This window comes from Ptiloglossa arizonensis, chromosome 12 (genome assembly GCF_051014685.1).
Source record: "Ptiloglossa arizonensis isolate GNS036 chromosome 12, iyPtiAriz1_principal, whole genome shotgun sequence".
In the NCBI taxonomy this organism is placed as follows: Eukaryota; Metazoa; Arthropoda; class Insecta; order Hymenoptera; family Colletidae; genus Ptiloglossa; species Ptiloglossa arizonensis.
This window is the reverse complement of record NC_135059.1, coordinates 5,731,053-5,747,904: the sequence shown is the minus strand read 5'-3', so window position 1 is coordinate 5,747,904 and position 16,852 is coordinate 5,731,053. Positions and strand designations below refer to the sequence as shown.

The 16,852-nt window shown below is 41.7% G+C and overlaps 1 protein-coding gene across 32 annotated transcripts in view; it reads right to left on the bottom strand.

The window, feature by feature from the left end:
* Positions 1-16,852, bottom strand: part of Trol (terribly reduced optic lobes) — a 229,416-nt gene that overhangs the window by 117,320 nt on the left and 95,244 nt on the right. For 4 of the 32 annotated variants that reach the window (XM_076324644.1, XM_076324647.1, XM_076324648.1 and 1 more), the window contains exon 1: positions 3,068-3,214. The exons of 26 other annotated variants lie outside the window; for them this stretch is intronic. The gene's annotated coding sequence lies outside the window, so the exon portion shown is untranslated. Of the gene's footprint in view, positions 1-3,067; positions 3,215-4,867; positions 4,998-8,555; positions 8,685-16,852 lie in introns of those variants that run through there. 2 more of the 32 variants (XM_076324646.1, XM_076324645.1) reach the window with 2 other exon arrangements.

The following is a 16,852-nucleotide window of genomic DNA, read 5'->3' as shown; positions in this document are numbered from 1 at the left end:
GTGCCGTTTTTCCCCCTGTTTTTTTCGCCCGCCGTTTTTCCATATCGATCTCTCCTCTCGCGTACACACGCTACCACCGTCGACGTCCAATTTAACAGTCAGCCTCGGTGTCACCGCGACGAACAAAGACAACCGAGCACGGCGAGAGCTCTCTTTGAAACGCCTTCGAGAACGCGCGACGAAACTGCTGAATCGTTTCGTACGTTTCTCGGATCCAACAGTTTGCGGCGTCTCGGAATCGCCCCGGATCTCGTGGAACTTCGATCCACAACGTTCGATTTCGAACGATTCGAACAACCATAGACCATCCGCGACCAGCCTCCAGCCAACTCGGAAATTACGTTACAAACGCTATCGTTACCAGATGGCTTATCCGCGAATTGTGCCGCGCAGTGTTCGATACCAAAACTTCTTCAGAATCGTGGAGAACACGGACCATCGGGAATGATTCGTTGAAGATTCTAGCCTCGAAACTTCCAAGCAACATTACGGGTACTGGTATTTTTTACCATAGAGAAATATTCTTCGAACTGGATGGTTCGCTAATCGTCGAAAGTTTGAATGCAGAGCAAGTTTTTATGTGCAATTTGGTCGAACGAAGTTTTACAGTTTCGGAGAATTTTTATTCATTTTTATTCCTATCGAGTAGAAGTTTCTGGACTCGAAAGTCGAAAGCAACGTTACGGGTACTAGTATTTTTTACCATAGGGAAATATTCTTCGAACTGGATAGTTCACTAATCGTCGAAAGTTTGAACACAGAACAGAAGTTTCGATGTGAAATTTGGTCGAACGGAGGTTTGCGGTTCGAGAGAATTTTTATTCATTTTTATTCCTATCGAGTAGAAGTTTCTAGACTCGAAAGTCGAAAGCAACGTTACGGGTACTAGTACCTTTTACCATAGGGAAATATTCTTCGAACTGGGTGGTTCACTAATCGTCGAAAGTTTGAACACAGAACAGAAGTTTCGATGTGAAATTTTGAGAGAGAACTTGAACGAAAGAACTTTGTCGAATAAACATCGACGGAGGGAATTTTTATTATTTTTGATTACCAGCAAAATACTCCCGAAGATGTGAAATTATATTACGAACACCATTGCAAAATTCCTAGTAAGAAATATTCTCTTCCTCGTTTAGACGATATTGGTTGCCAACAGTGCGAATGCAATACCGAGTATTCAACGAGATTAAAGGAATTTCTGTTTTCTTAGTAAGAATTCGACGATGTTTGGAATTACGTTATAAGACACTATTGATTAGTCTTATCTTCGAACTGCTTAGAATATTGCTTACAACGGAAGACGTTGAACATTCTGCGGAATTTTAAACGCCTTAACGATATTACAGGGATTCGAACGTATTGAATACGATCTGGTGTTGAATAATGTTCGAAAATTGCGTTACGAATACTTTAATCAAAGGCTACCCAGAAGCAAATATTATTAATCTTCCCGTTAGCGAATAGACGTGAACGAGGATTAACGAAATTCTCGAGAGAATTGGAAAGTTTCGAACCTTCGAAGAGCGAATTATACGTAGCTTCGAATTTCTGCGCACCGTTCACAATTTTTATAACAATTTACACTCTTTTAATGAACATTCGCGACGATCTGAGACATTCAGGACGTTCTAAATTCAAAACTGTCGACACTTCTTTGGCTTTCGAAAGTTCAAACCTTTCAAGACTTTCACGAATTCCAAGCAATTCGAGATGTTCGAAGAGTTCGAGAGAATTTTTGAATTCGTGTCAAAATTTCCGAAACAATTAACACGTTGAAACTTCTGAAAAATCAAAAAATCTGTCGACTCGATTCTTACAAGTTCGCGCCTTTCGATTCAATTTTCACGAATTCCATAGAATTCAGGATGTTCGAAGAATTCGAGATGTTCAAAGCGAATTTACGAATTCGCGTAAACTTCCGAAGGAATGAACACTTGCGTCGAACCCTACGAAACATTCTAAGCTTTCGATTCAACGTTCGCGAGTCCACGCATTTCGATTCAATTTTCACGAATTTCAAAGAATTCAGGATGTTCGAAGAATTCCTGATGTTCAAAGCGAATTTACGAATTCACGTAAACTTCCGAAGGAATGAACACTTGCGTCAAAACCTACGAAACATTCTAACCTTTCGATTCAACGTTCGCGAGTCCACGCATTTCGATTCAATTTTCACGAATTCCAAAGAATTCAGGATGTTCGAAGAATTCGAGATGTTCAAAGCGAATTTACGAATTCACGTAAACTTCCGAAGGAATGAACACTTGCGTCGAAACCTACAAAACATTCCAACCTTTCGATTCAACGTTCGCGAGTCCACGCATTTCGATTCAATTTTCACGAATTCCAAAGAATTCAAAATGTTCGAAGAATTCAAGAGGAACGACTTTCGTAAATACGTCCCTAGACCCTATCGAGACTCGCGCGAACCGTTCGAGATTCTCGTTCCTGACGACTCGATTTCGGAAGAAAGTAACCACCATCGTCGAACAATCACCGCGAATCACAATTTCGAACCGTGTTTTTCCAAAACAAAAAGCACCGAGTACAATCACACGTTTTCGACCTTCTCTATCGGGGAAGAAACATCGTCGATCGAAAATTGTTTCTCGACGGTTGGTCGAGTTCCGTTCGAAATCTCCGCTCGAAACGGACGAGGATTTCGTCGCGCGCCAACTTTCGATTCGCCGCGCGGTCAGATCCAACGTTCTCCTCGAATTTCGTCGTAGCTTTGTTTATTCTTCCGGTTGTACGTGCACTTCATATTTCTTTCGTAACAAAGACTTTTTTTCCGGTAGATATCGGCGAGCGATTATTATTATATACCATTACATATTAATATTACTATTACTATTATTATAACTATTATTATTATTGTTATTGTTGTTATTATTGTTATTATTATTATTATTATTATTATCTCGTAACTCGTGCGCGATAACGGAACTCGTTCGATCCACGGGTGAAGTAAATCTCGCGATCCTCGAAAAAGGTGTTCACCTCTCCCGCGTTACGGTCCTCCAGCGTAAGTTCCGCGTGCGGAAAACAGCGGAACACGACGTACCTGAAGATCACGGAGCACTCCGTGTCGAAAGAACGCGCGAAACGCAAACGCAGCTCCAAGTGGTAGATACCGCGGTGCCCGTGCCTGACAGACTGGCAAACTGGTAGTCACCATGAACCGAACGAAGAACAGGCCACCCCACCTCCGCTGTCAACAAGGGAAGCGTGGGAGGCACCGAGCTAAGTACTTTAGATTTTTTTCTTCCCGAGTCTACGTCGACGCTCGACGTCGTGACGATCGGGGAAAAGTAAAACGTGAGAACTGAACGAAATTAATCGAGAGAATGCGGTTCGGGACTTTGACCAATCGGGATCGGGTTAGGTCGATTTGTTGACGTTTGACCGAGACTCTATACGGTGAACATACGTGTATATACATCAACGAATGTACGAACTCGAAATTCAGTATCAAGTTCGAATTCAAATTCGAACAACGTTGGACGGGATTTATAGCAGAGAACCAAAGAATAGGTTCGTTCAGTTTGTCGACGTTTGACGCGATTTGAGAATGTTTGATGCGAAGAGAAATAGCGGCAGACCTTCGAACTTAAAAATTTTGCTTGGAAGAAGTGAAATATAAGAATTGTGGTCGAATTTACACGAGAGATAACGATTTAGAGCTGGAGAAAAAACTTTACTCGTTGCGCAGACGTTAGATCGAGAACGATACGAGCACGCTATCGTCAGTTTTTCGAACTCGATGCTGGAGCTGGTAAGAAGTAAGCGTAACTAAATATAAGAACTCGTCAAAATTTAGACGAGATATTACAACTTCGACGTCAAAGATAATTTGTCGGTCCGTCGCTTGTCGTTGTCTGAAAGTGTTTGACGGGAGCAAAATTATCGGTAGGCCATCGAACTCGAAACTTCTACTTATACAAAATTCAGAAAGCGAACAATACAGTCCGATCGAAATCAAATTAGAAACGATCCTTCGGTTCGTCGATGCTCTGTGTAAAAGTTCTTTGACGAAGCTATAGGCAAACCTTCAAACTTGAAACTCTGTTTTCTATAAAATGCAGGAGAAAATAATAAAGACCGATAGAATTCACATGAAAATTCAATGGAATTACATATCGATATAATTCGGAGCCGAAGAGTAGATACATCCAGTACGTTGACATTTCATTGTCAACGTTTGAAACTTAGATTGTACGCACTCGAAGTAAACGTTTGTACAACGTTTCTCGAGTTTTCGAAGTTTCAAACATTGTCAATCGAACGTCAACGTACCGCAAAAATCTACTCTTTGGCTCTGAATTACAATCGTACGCACTCGACCGATTGTACGCACTCGAAGTAAACGTTTGTACAACGTTTCTCGAGTTTTCGAAGTTTCAAACATTGTCAATCGAACGTCAACGTACCGAAAAAGTCTACTCTTTGGCTCTGAATTACAATCGTACGCACTCGATGTAAACGTTTGTACAACGTTTCTCGAGTTTTCGAAGTTTCAAACATTGTCAATCGAACGTCAACGTGCCGAAAAAATCTACTCTTTGGTTCTGAATTACAATCGTACGCACTCGACCGATTGTACGCACTCGAAGTAGACGTTCGTATAGCGTTTCGCGAGTTTCCGGTCCCACAAGAGCGATATCTCCGAAAATTGCTACCGAAGGAAGTTCCGTTTTTAACGATCCGACACCCAAACCCAAGCTTCTCCGCGGATCTCGAAATCGGTGAGCGATAACGTTTCGATCCACGTGTGAAATAAACCTCGCGTTCCTCGAAGGAGGTGTCCACCGCGTCAGAGATCCTCGAGCGGAAGTTGCGCGACGAAACACGGGAAACGACGTACCTGAGGATCACGGACAGCACCCCGTGGAAGAACGCGCGAAACGCGAAACCGCGAACACAGCTCCAAGTGGTAGATACCGCGTTGCCCGTGCCTGACAGACTGGCAAACTGGTAGTCACCATGAACCGAACGAAGAACAGGCCAACCCCACCTCCGTTGTCAACAAGGGGAGCGTGGGAGGCACCGAGCTAAGTGCTTTAGATTTTTACCTTCCCGACCACGTCGACGCTCGACGTCGCGACGCTGTCGTGGAATCGCGGTTTCGCGATACACGGACCCGTTAGTAGCCAAGGTCCTCGTAACGATTCGTCACCGAGGTTAGAAATCGATCGACTCACGAGCGAGGTGTCGATCGTACTCGCGGACTTTTGGCCGCGATTAATGTTAAACGGTGTCGAGCGAACTAAATTTGGCCCGTTTCGGGCGATCGATTTTAAACGTTGCGGATAAAAATTTCACGCGTCGACGTTTTAATATGTTCGCGCCGCGCTTCCACCTCGACACCGCCCCCTTCGGTCACGTGACGCGGCTCGATCGTTGTTAATACTTTGTATCAACGTGTATAATCCTATGGAAACGGACAGACTTGATTTATTTAACGCGCTTTTAGAATTAGTCACCGAGCCCGCGACCCTGCGGGATTATTTCCTTTCGCGTTCGATTTCCGGTGGCGATGTTCAACCGAGCGCGGGAAAAATTTCGAAAAACCGGGGATCACCGGAGCTACTGCACGGACGATAACTGAACACCACGGAGATAATACACGAGTGTGATTTTTTCTCAAACGGGATGGAGAAGTGGGTTTATTTTCGCGCGAATTCCTTTCGTCGAAGCACGTATCGCGATTTATAGAAAGATTGCTCGGAACTGTTCGTTTCAGAATCGATCTTCGAACGTTTACTTTCAACGTTCGTTACTACGACGAATGATCGCAAGAAAAAGATGGTCTTCACCTCCGTGTCCCTACCGGGAAACTACCGTTTATGGTATTTCAGCTTCTTCCAACGACGTTTCTCTCTATTATTTAAAACAGCCAGAATATTCACACAGCCAGCAAGACACTCCGCAAAGAGGACAGCTGATAGACACTTTTATTTAGAGATCCTTGCTTACCGAAACGGGTTTTTGGTTGGCCTACATCGAACTTTCCGATAACAAATCCACCTTGGCCGGGACATTCGGGGTAAAAATTCAACGCACTGATCTCGATCGGATGTTTCCTTATCGAGTCGTTGGTTTCTTTGAATCGAAATTTTCAGTCTAGAAACGAAACTCAATCGAGAAGAAATTTGTAGAAAAGTTGACACCTTTGTTCAAAGCTTCTCGCTACCTTCGTTCCGCGTTACACTCACGTGGAAACGATCAATGAACTCATCTGAACACAAATTGCTCGAAATTTTCATTCTAGGATCTAAACTCGCTCGAAAGGATAATTACAGAAAAATTGACACCTTCGTTCAAAGCTTCTCACTTGGTTCCGCATACCGGAATCCCACTAAATTTTTCTAAACACGGATTGCCCTCGTACGAAGGTCTACGATAAGAGAGCGATTCCATTCACGAGTCTACGACTACAAATCCCCTTATCTCTGGCGTTTGTACGTGGACACGCGGATTAACTTCGAAACGTTCGCGCGAAACGTTCTCAATAGCCGCATTGTCTAACCCCGTGTCTTCGTCATAGGTGTCTACACTCGTAACAAAAACGTAGACACCTAAGGGGACGACTAAGGGGGAACGATTGTCGAAAGAAACAATCGACAAAGCGAACGAACCCTAAAAGAGAAAAAAATTCCGTGGAATTCGTAATTGGCGGGAAAATGTGTCGAAGAAAGTCTCCTACGGAGCGTTAGTTTCGTCAGTTTCCGGGTACACCGCGTGGTTGGCGCGCGCGATCTACGAGAGATCCAGAGGATTACGAGCGGCGGTCTGACGAACGCAACAGGCGCTCCTCGATCTATAACGAGCCGGGATTTGTGGACGGTCGGCGGTTCGAAGGATTTGTCTTGCCCCGGAGCCGTGATCGCCCAATGCTCCAGGAGATTGGAGCTGACTCTCGTTTTCGTCCACCCGCGCGGAAGTTGTAACGCGACACCGGTTATGAATAGAGCGACGAAAAAAATATAAAGAAAAAGATTCCCCCGAGGGTTGGGAACGGAGGGAAGGAAAATAGAGACTGGAAAACCACCCCGCCGTTGGACATCGAACAGCGAGGAGACATCGACTTCCAGAACGAGGAAATTTCGAGCGACATCGGTGTCTCGTGTTAAACGAATACGTGTGTGTATCAATGGTAATTGTAATAATAATAATGTGAACACGACCCTGGACGTTCCGTTGAATTCCAAGAACCCAAGGAGAGTGTACTCGAACCGAGTGATGTTCGAAACCGATCGGTTCGTAGGAATTTCTACGACGACCTTCGCGCTCTATGACGAGATGCGAAGACGATGTTACGTGGATTACGATTACGCGATCCTGGGGCACGAGCGTGAATCAAAGTACCCTCCTCACGAGGGTGTACGAGACCCTGAGCACGTGAAAGTTTCGAACACGTTGTACTCCCCTTCGAGAAACGAGAGACGATCGTTCTCGGGCATCCGCGATTGCTGATCCGGAAGTCGACACGCGCTTTAACCCTTTCACCTACAATATCGTGCAAGACGCACTAAGGGTGAATCTTGTCCACCTTTGTACGTTCGAATATACTTTCTTGGAAATATTTGATGGGAATCCTTGGAAAATGTTTTCGAAAATAATATTTAACGTTCGCGAGGACAGTGAGAGGACTTTGATGTTGATCGTAACGCCCGTTATCGAAACTTATATCCCAAGGCAAGAGATTAGGTCGCTAACAGAGACTGGACAACGTACCGATAAGATCGCGGCATAATGCAAGGGTAAACAATCGTAATTTTATTCAATTATCTCCAACCGTTCGACCTTGTTGGCCTGTCGCGTAGAAAAATCCTGATCCAGCTCTATCGTCGAATTAGCAACGCTGGATAAAAAGTGAAAGAAACCACCTAAGCTGAGAACGTTGGTACGAAACATCTACAAATGGAGGGTCAAGATTGCACGAATACAAGGGTAAATGAAAACTGCTCCGATCGTGGTCCTCCTGGCGATCTCAACGACACTCTCCCCTTCCTCGAGGAATCGAGAGGGATTTCGCTCAAGGTGCGTCACTTGGTCGCGAGATCAACGATTAGGAAAATAATCACGGTTTCGAGTTCAAAGGAACTCGAAAACTCGCGCCTCTAGAAATCGAACCGAGATAGAGTCGAATTAGAGTCGAATTAGAACTGATCGACGTCTCCTCGACTCGACGTTATTCTCCCCTCTTCCCTCCTCGAGAAATCGAGATGAATTCCCCTCGAGGTGCATCACTTGGTCGCGAGATCAACGATTAGGACGATAATCACGGTTTCGAATTCAAAGGAACTCGAAAACCCGCGCCTCTAGAAATCGAACCGAGTTAGAGCCGAATTAGAGCCGAATTAGAGCCGAATTGAACCGAATTGGAGTCGAATTGGAGTCGAATCGGAGCCGATCGACGTCTTCTCGACGATAATCTCGACTCGACGTCACTCTCCCCTCTCCCCTCCTCGAGAACGAAGAGCCAAGAGGGAACGATCCCGCTCGAGATACATCACTATAGAGTAACGCGGTCGCGAACCGGTGATTACCGTTTCGAATAGACGATCCCGGTTTCGAATTCAAAGGGAGCTCGCAAAACCCGCGCCTCGAGTCCTCGGGCGTCGAATCAGCGAACGAGCGAGCGTACGAGCGACCGACCGACCGACCCGCGGTGTTACGAGCGAGTAACTGTCGGTGGAGCGAAGCGTGGGAGGTGTTGCAGGTACCGCGGCTCCGTGGCGTAATGGGAATATCAGGCGTCGCGACGTCAGGCGTTTGCCGCGCTTCGGCTCGTCGGCGTTTTCCGCGAGCTGGCTCGGCGACGCTCGGCGGGGCTCGTGCCCGCCCGCCCGTAAGGGAAAGGCAAACCGGCAGGAAAATGGAAAACCCTTCGATTATTCCGAGCGGCCACGAGGTTTTATCGCGGCCTAAATCCCGACACGGGTTCCCGAGCATCACGATTTAATACAGAATCCGTGTACACGGAAACGAACTTTACTATTGTTCTACATCGGTTTTACGTCTTGCGAGTTTTTTAGAACAAGGAAAAGGAAAATGGAAAACACTTCGATTTTTCCCACTGGCAGAAATGTCGACCTGTGCTCGCGAGCATTAGGATTTAACAGCGAATCATGTATCATGTATACAGAAGTTTACCATTGTTGTACATTGGGTTTGCGAATAATTGCACCGTCTTGCGATTTTTAGAGCAAGGAAAAGGAAAATGGAAAACCGAATTTTTCCGAATTTTCGCTCGTGTTCGAGAGTATTAGGATTTAATACCGAACCATATATCCGCAACTGAATTGGATGTTGTTTAAATAACAATAAAACGAAGATACATGCTTGTATTTTGATTATCGATCGGTCAAATAAGTTTCGTAATAAAATAATTAATCAGACCAGAAATCAAAAGACAATTTGTCACAATTGTAAATTATTAAAGTAAGTAAATGAGAACTAGCCATTTTCTGTTTTCCCTAAATGAAAATAGAGAAAGAAAATTTTACTCGCAAATAACGAGTAAATTATTTGTCGCGTTACCTAAATAAGAATTGTAATTATTGTTTGAAGTTGAAATTTTATTTTCAATTACTATTTATTGTTTATTATTACGCAGAGAAATTTGGCGAACTCTGACTTAGAATCCATTGGCAATCATTTGACGTTAAAAACGTTTTCGTTGCTAGAAAAAAAAGTTAAAATTACGGAGGACTCGTCGAGTTAAACCGATCGGAAAATCTTAAAAATGTGCCATTTCCCTCGTGTAAAATATTTCCAAAAACATGATTTACTGTCGCTTATCGCTGTAACCCCCTAACGTACAATCTCGTGTCCCATACTGTTCCGGCCGATCGTCCAAATTGCACAATTCGTGTCTCACACGTCGAGGGTTTCATACGTTTCTTATTAATAGTAGCCTAATTACTCGAGTGGTTAATCTAAATAATGTTAATTGTATGTTTCGACGATATTTTCATTATCAGTTTTCACACTGTTCGATGCACGTACCAGGAAATAAACAATGATTATTTCGAAGACTCTTCGTATTGTTATCTCGTCTCGTTATCGGTCTTCGATTTTCAAAGGCAAACGTAGAATAAATTTCTGTTATCAGTTTTTTTTAAACTGTCGATACCATAAATTATTTATCGATACTATTATTAGCGCGAACTACATAATATAATTATCATTTTAATGGCGTTTTTTTTGTCGTGTTTACGACACGTGTGCATTGAAATATGCATTTTTATATAGGAGAACGTTTTTCAGCAATATTTGTTAGCTAATAATAAGGCGTGGGGAAAGAAAATTATTTCATTTTTCTAAGAATGTTGAAGTTGTTGTCTCAGACCCACTGGAAGGCATTTCTCTGACTTTGTTCCCCCCACAGAGAAAAAAGCTCCTTGTAGAAGTTGCATTGTCCGTTGCAGCAAGAAAGATAACAAAGGGAGAAGAAAAAAGAATGAAACGAGATACTTCTGCCAAAGTTGTAATGTTGGATTATGTGTTATACCATTCTTTATAATCTACTACATCCAATTAAACTCTCGGTTGTTTTTCAACTAACAAATGATTATAACTTCTAAATTCGTAAAAAGAATTGTTTTTGTTCACTGTGAGCATTTCACTGCTCTCTTTAACAGATAGTAATGTAAATTAGATTGCTAAAAATTTAAAAAAGATTTATTATTATTCAACTAGGAAACAGTGTCCAAAAATGAACACACAGAGGATCTTTTTACAAGAGATTGCTGATGGATTAATTAAAAGCAAATCGATGCCAGAAGCACGAATTTCCTATATAATATACACTAACGTCCAAAAGTATTTGATCATGGGTCAAATACTACGCAAATTTATTTTTAGAGTTGCATTTTTAAATTTATACCCATTATTTAATGCAAACAGTTACGTATGAGAAACTAAAATTATAATTTCAGAGCCGAGCAATTCCGTATACTTGTAACAAAGAATATTTATTGAAAATGTTTTCGAAGATCTTGTTTTACAGAGCTTTCAATGATAAACAATTTCTGCAGTATTGAACAAAAACGATAATAATAGAGGTTAACATCGTTATTAAGGAAAGAGGTAGATCGAGAAGAAAAGTAATTACATATGAATAATTTACTGCTGCATCGAGGAAAGTGGTCGTATATTATCGATACAGGGGACCATTAAAAATAAAATATAATTGTAGTACCTTATTTTTGAAAATAACATAAAACATTCATCGATTTAGGGTATATAGAATTACCGAGGAATATTGTATATTGTTCTGAAAATTAAGAAGTGCTTCAATTTTATTTTTAATAGTGAGTTATTCATGTATAATCATTTGTTCCTTACAGTACCTTATTTCTCAATTATTGTATTAACTATACTATTATTTTCTTTCATTTTGGAGAAATTGTTTGTCATTGAATTAAAACAATTAAAATAAAACATTGCAATTTTTATACAAGGTTATTACAAATATTTGCTTTCGTGGAAACAATAAAATTATATATATATATATATATATATATATATATATATATATATATATATATATCGTTAATCATTAAAAAGGAATAATCGAACTTTTGCTCTTTTACCAGATGCACGTATAATAAATGATAAAATATTTCAATTACCGCGACATCAGTTTTTAAGATATAAAATTTAAATACGAATAACCTGCGTAGAAATCAAATAAATATTTAAAAGTGAAACTTTTGCTTCTAAAACCACGCGCAGAAAAATTTTCATAAAATCGACTCGATAATCGACACATTGATCGAACGACTTCAAATACATCTCTAAATAATTATGCCAATAGTTTTAACTATTTCTCACGCGGTACATTTTCACGATCTGTCATTCTTGTAAACCAAACCTCTAATTTTGTATAATTATCGATACAAAATGAAATCAACTTGTTGATAAAATTAGTTTTTTGAATAATTAATATAAAGGATGAAACATAATACCAGAGGAAATGTACAGTCCCAATCAATTTTCCAATTATTTTCCCTTGCGAATAATTATTTCGGTATAATTATCGTTATTACTGTATTTATTACATTTCAAGGGAGAACCGTTTAGTATTGTACACTCGTAATGCAAAAGAAAAAGTGAAGTGGCAGAATATGCGCGAAAAATATAAATCGTACATTTAAAAGATTCTGCGCGATCAGTTGTGAAAAATTCATCGGACAGTAATATCGAAACACAACCGATTAATATGCTCGACGTTCAGCTGATCTTTCATCGTTACCATCGTTTCTTTTACCTCTAATGAGTTGTGAATACATACTGATACGAAACTGCAATTAATTAATGTCACGTTCCAGATATAAATACATCGATGATATCATTCATCGCCACTCGGTGGATCTCGAGTCAAATTTGAACCGCAATAAAATTTCTTTTGTACGTGTTACGAAAGATTTGAATCAGATTTTTACGTTACATTTACATCGTCGGGTTTGTAATCTGGTTTACCCAGCAAATTATACGGATTCGAATAATTACTTCCTATTTCCACAGAAATTGCTTTTCTTTCGAAGAAGCTTCGCTATAAAAATGTAACGATAAATAATGATAAAAGCGGCAGAAAATATGTTCTTGAAGTACAAATAAACACTATTCTATTGACGTACAACGCACGCATATATGTTTTCAAACTTTTGCATAAACATTACGAATATGTTCTCGCATCTTGGTGCTGCATTTCTTATCATTTCCAATGCATATGTAACACCTCGAACGCTTTCTGGATACCAAAGGTATTTTCATCCTTTGTAGTATTATATCTGCACTCTCAATTGCATTGACAACACATACAGGAAGCGTTAGATTTCGATTTTCGAGTTCCGTAACACAGATTTAAATATCCTGGACCTTTTCACCGAGAAATCCTAATCGCTGACTGTACTGTATCCTAGCAATACAATGTACTGTACAACCTCTACGATACGTGCTCGTAAAAACAGTCTATTATCTGTGTTTCCGTAAAAAAATAATAAAAGATAAAATTAATCAATTAATAAGACACTACATTCCACTCGACTACGTTGAATTCTTAATTCAGTACTCTTTGCAAATATTTATTGTAAAACTTGATTTCAATTCGGTACATCGAATAATTTCTCCGCCAACTCGAACGGAGTGAGGCAATTGTCCGTAACTTTTGGATAAATCGAGATTTTTTAACCAAATTTAGCAGACTTGCGGTTTCAGATAATGAACAAACATTTTCTAAAATTACTTTCATCTTTGGAAGAAAAATTTCCAAAGATTTCCCCAACCTTCGAACCCTTGTATTAATGGCGTGACTGTTTCAGGTGAAATCAAAATTCGTCCAGGTTTGATCAATTGCAAAATTTTGCAAAGATCGTCCAATCGCGAGCAGCTGTAGCATAAATCGTCTTAACCATCGTAAACTGTACCAGTGAACCCAACACGGTAGCGACACGTTCGGCCAGGCAGATTATAAAACTTTAAATAAAATAAGTTCAGAATCGCGGTTCGTGCTCGACTCGGTCGCGATATGACGGCTGTTCTCGGCCAGCTAGCCGAGCAAAAAGCTGTTGCACGTCGTTCCCGCGGACGGGACGGGGGCAGGTACCAAGGTATATGTTTATTCAAACCCTTCTTTATATCACATTTTCATACTAATGGACTTCTTCAACTTCGTCTTTGCCCCTGGACACGCTATTCGCCGGGTTTCCATGTCAGTCGTTCCGGATTATCTTTTCGCGGCAAGATTATCCACGTCTTGGAGGCTTCGAGAAGAATTACCAAAACTTTCGACGAGTTGTTTCAATGGGAGAAAGCCAGGACGCGAGGATTGACGCGAAATTGGTCGGGAGGATGCGTTTTCGGGTCGACGATCAGGCTCGGGTTTGTTAACGTTTGTTTGATCGCGTTTGAACGCGTTTGAGCGCGTTTGGAGTAAACGCATACACCAACGGACGCGGACGATGTAGTAAATTCGATTAAATTCGAACCAGAGTTGATAATGGTTCAGTCCCGAAGAACAGGTTGTGTAACACGTCGACGTTTGATACGATGTGGAAATGTTTGATGCAATGTTGAAGCGTTGGATGTAAATGGAACCATCGACAGATCGAGGAAGTCGAAACCTTTTTCCATAAAAAGCGGAAGAAGCGAATCCACACGGGAGATTATAACTTAAGAGTAGAAGGGTAGATTCGTTCGGTGTGTCGACGTTTGACAACGTTTGAAACTTCACGAAACACTTTGCACGCGCGAACATTTATGTACTTCGAACACGTACAAGAGTGTATTGACGATATTTTTGAAATAGGACTCTGTTTTTTAATTACTCGATTATTTACCGTGTATTTGACTACAATATTAGCGAACAATTATCAAAATAAACGACTAACGGTACTTGTGAATCAATTTGACGTTTTTTCATCTAAGATACGTATGTTTATTTCAGATGTACGTATATTTTTGAATGGTGTATTTTAAATTGTGAAGTGGATTTCCTACGAGAATCCAAAAAGGAAATAGATTTGGCGCGAAACAAATGAAAATAGCAAACACGGGATTACGACCGCGGAAATTCTTGTCGCGTGGGATTATCGAGATTATTTATTATAAACTCTTAGCGTCGAACCGTAAATTCCGAAAGATATTGCACACAGTCGGACAAATTAAAAGAAACCACGGCACAAAAACGTCCGCAACTTTCGAATCGAAAAGACGTCCCGATGCGGCAACGCTCGACCATGGGTTGCAAGAAACTTGCAAAACAAATTGTACGATGCCCGATTTCGGCTGAGAAATTTTACGACACCTTTCTTTACCGTTGCTCCATCGTATTTCCATTTATTCGAATTACTTGAACATTCGTTATCAGGAGGAAAATTATTTTCAAAACAGAGGAGTTGTCCACGTGAAATAATTTTCTGACCGAAAGGGTAGAAAATTTTACGAAAGCGAGTACAACAAAATTATTGACTAAATGGAAGACAATTATTGAACAAGATGGGGGAGACTATGTTTCAATGTACAGGAAGATAAAAATTAAAAAATTCCAGTGTATATTGAATATGTGGAAAACGAACTTTCCGGGGTGATATCAATTTTCCGAATCATGGGAATATTTAGTTACCCCGGGGCCTGCGATATTTGGTCACAGCTCTGACGGAGAAACTCTTGAAAAAACACCACTTCCCTCCCAGAAAAAAAAGAAAATATTACCAATCCGTAATTCCCCATGAAAAAACACTCCTTCCCTCCAAAAAAAAAGCAAAAAAAAGAAATTATCACCAGCTCGTAATTCCCCTCGAAAAAACACCGCTTCCCTTCCAGAAGAAAAGCCAAAAAAAAAGAAAATACGACCACTTCATGATTCTCCGTGAAAAAACACCACTTCTCTCCCAAAAAGAATACCAAAGAAAAGAAAATACCACCACCCTATAATTCCCCTCGATAAAACACCGCTACCTTCTCAAAAACAAAACCCAAAAAAAGAAAGTATCATCACCCCGTGATTTCCCGTGAAAAAACACCACTTCCCTCTCAAAAAGAATACCAAAAAAAAGAAAATACCACCACCCTGTAATTCCCCTCGATAAAACACCGATTCCCTCTCAAAAACAAAATCCAAAAAAAGAAAGTACCACCACCCCGTGATTCCCGTCGAAAAAACACCGCTTCCCTCCTGAAAGTAAAAAAAAAACAATCCAAAAAGAAAAGAAAATACCATCACCTCGTGATTCCCCGCGAAAGTTTCCTTGACCGCGACCGGAACGAGGGAGAGAGTCGTAGTCGACGACGTTAATCGCGGAGCGTCGAGAGTGGGCGGGCGAAAAAACCGGAAACTCGGGATTTATCGTCGGCGAGCGTGTCGCAATTATGATCCATCCGCGACACTCTCGCCAGATTTACGATACCGTGGGCAATCCCTTTCGCAGCCCCGACCGGTTGGCGTCGTTCGTTCGTTCGTTCGTTTGTTCGTTCGTTCGAACACGCCACAGCCACCGGGCGTACGCGCCTTCATCAGCGACGCTTTTTAGAATTCATTTTCGGGTTTAAGCTTCATTTCTCGACCGTGGCAGAATGAAGCCGGTGCCGCGCGCGGAGGGTAGGGCAGGGTAGTCCGGAGGATGGGAAGGGGTGTGATGGTAGCTCGTCGGGGGACAAACGGCAGATTGGTAGGCGTTACCGTGACTGCTGGTACACTTAAGGGGACCACCGGTAACGAATGAACCGCGCGAACCACCCTCCCTCCGTTGCTATCGTTCTGTACGCGAGTGTTTGTTCGCGGTGGGTGCGTGCATCCGCGGGATTTGTACACGATGCGCAACACACTAGCCGCTTGGTTATTCCAACGGAACAATTCTCCGGGCTTTTTTGTAATTTACGACAATACGAACGCGACCGACGGAATTACGATTCCGCTCCACCCGCGAATGCGTCTGCGCCCCACGGTACGCGTTCATTTAATCCGAGCCAGAAGGAGGATTCCGCCCTGGCCCCTGATAAGGGGAAACCCCGCGCGCAGGGACCGTCCCGAGTCTACTGCCATCTAGCGGGGATATCGGGGAATTTCTTTCACCGAGACCGTGCCCACCAAGTGCGAGCTGCCATTTTTTCCCGTTGATTTTCCAAAGCCAGGACCTTCTAAATGATCGAAATATGGAAGTACACATCGGATCAGGTTTGCGTAGGTCTAGGTTAGGTCTAGGTTAAGTCTGGATTAGGTCTGGGTTAGATTCTCCATAACTAAGACGCCCTAAATGATCGAAATGCGCGATTTCAAATTAGATTAGGCTTGTGTAGGTCTAAATTAGATGTAGGTTAGGTCTAAATTAAGTCTGAG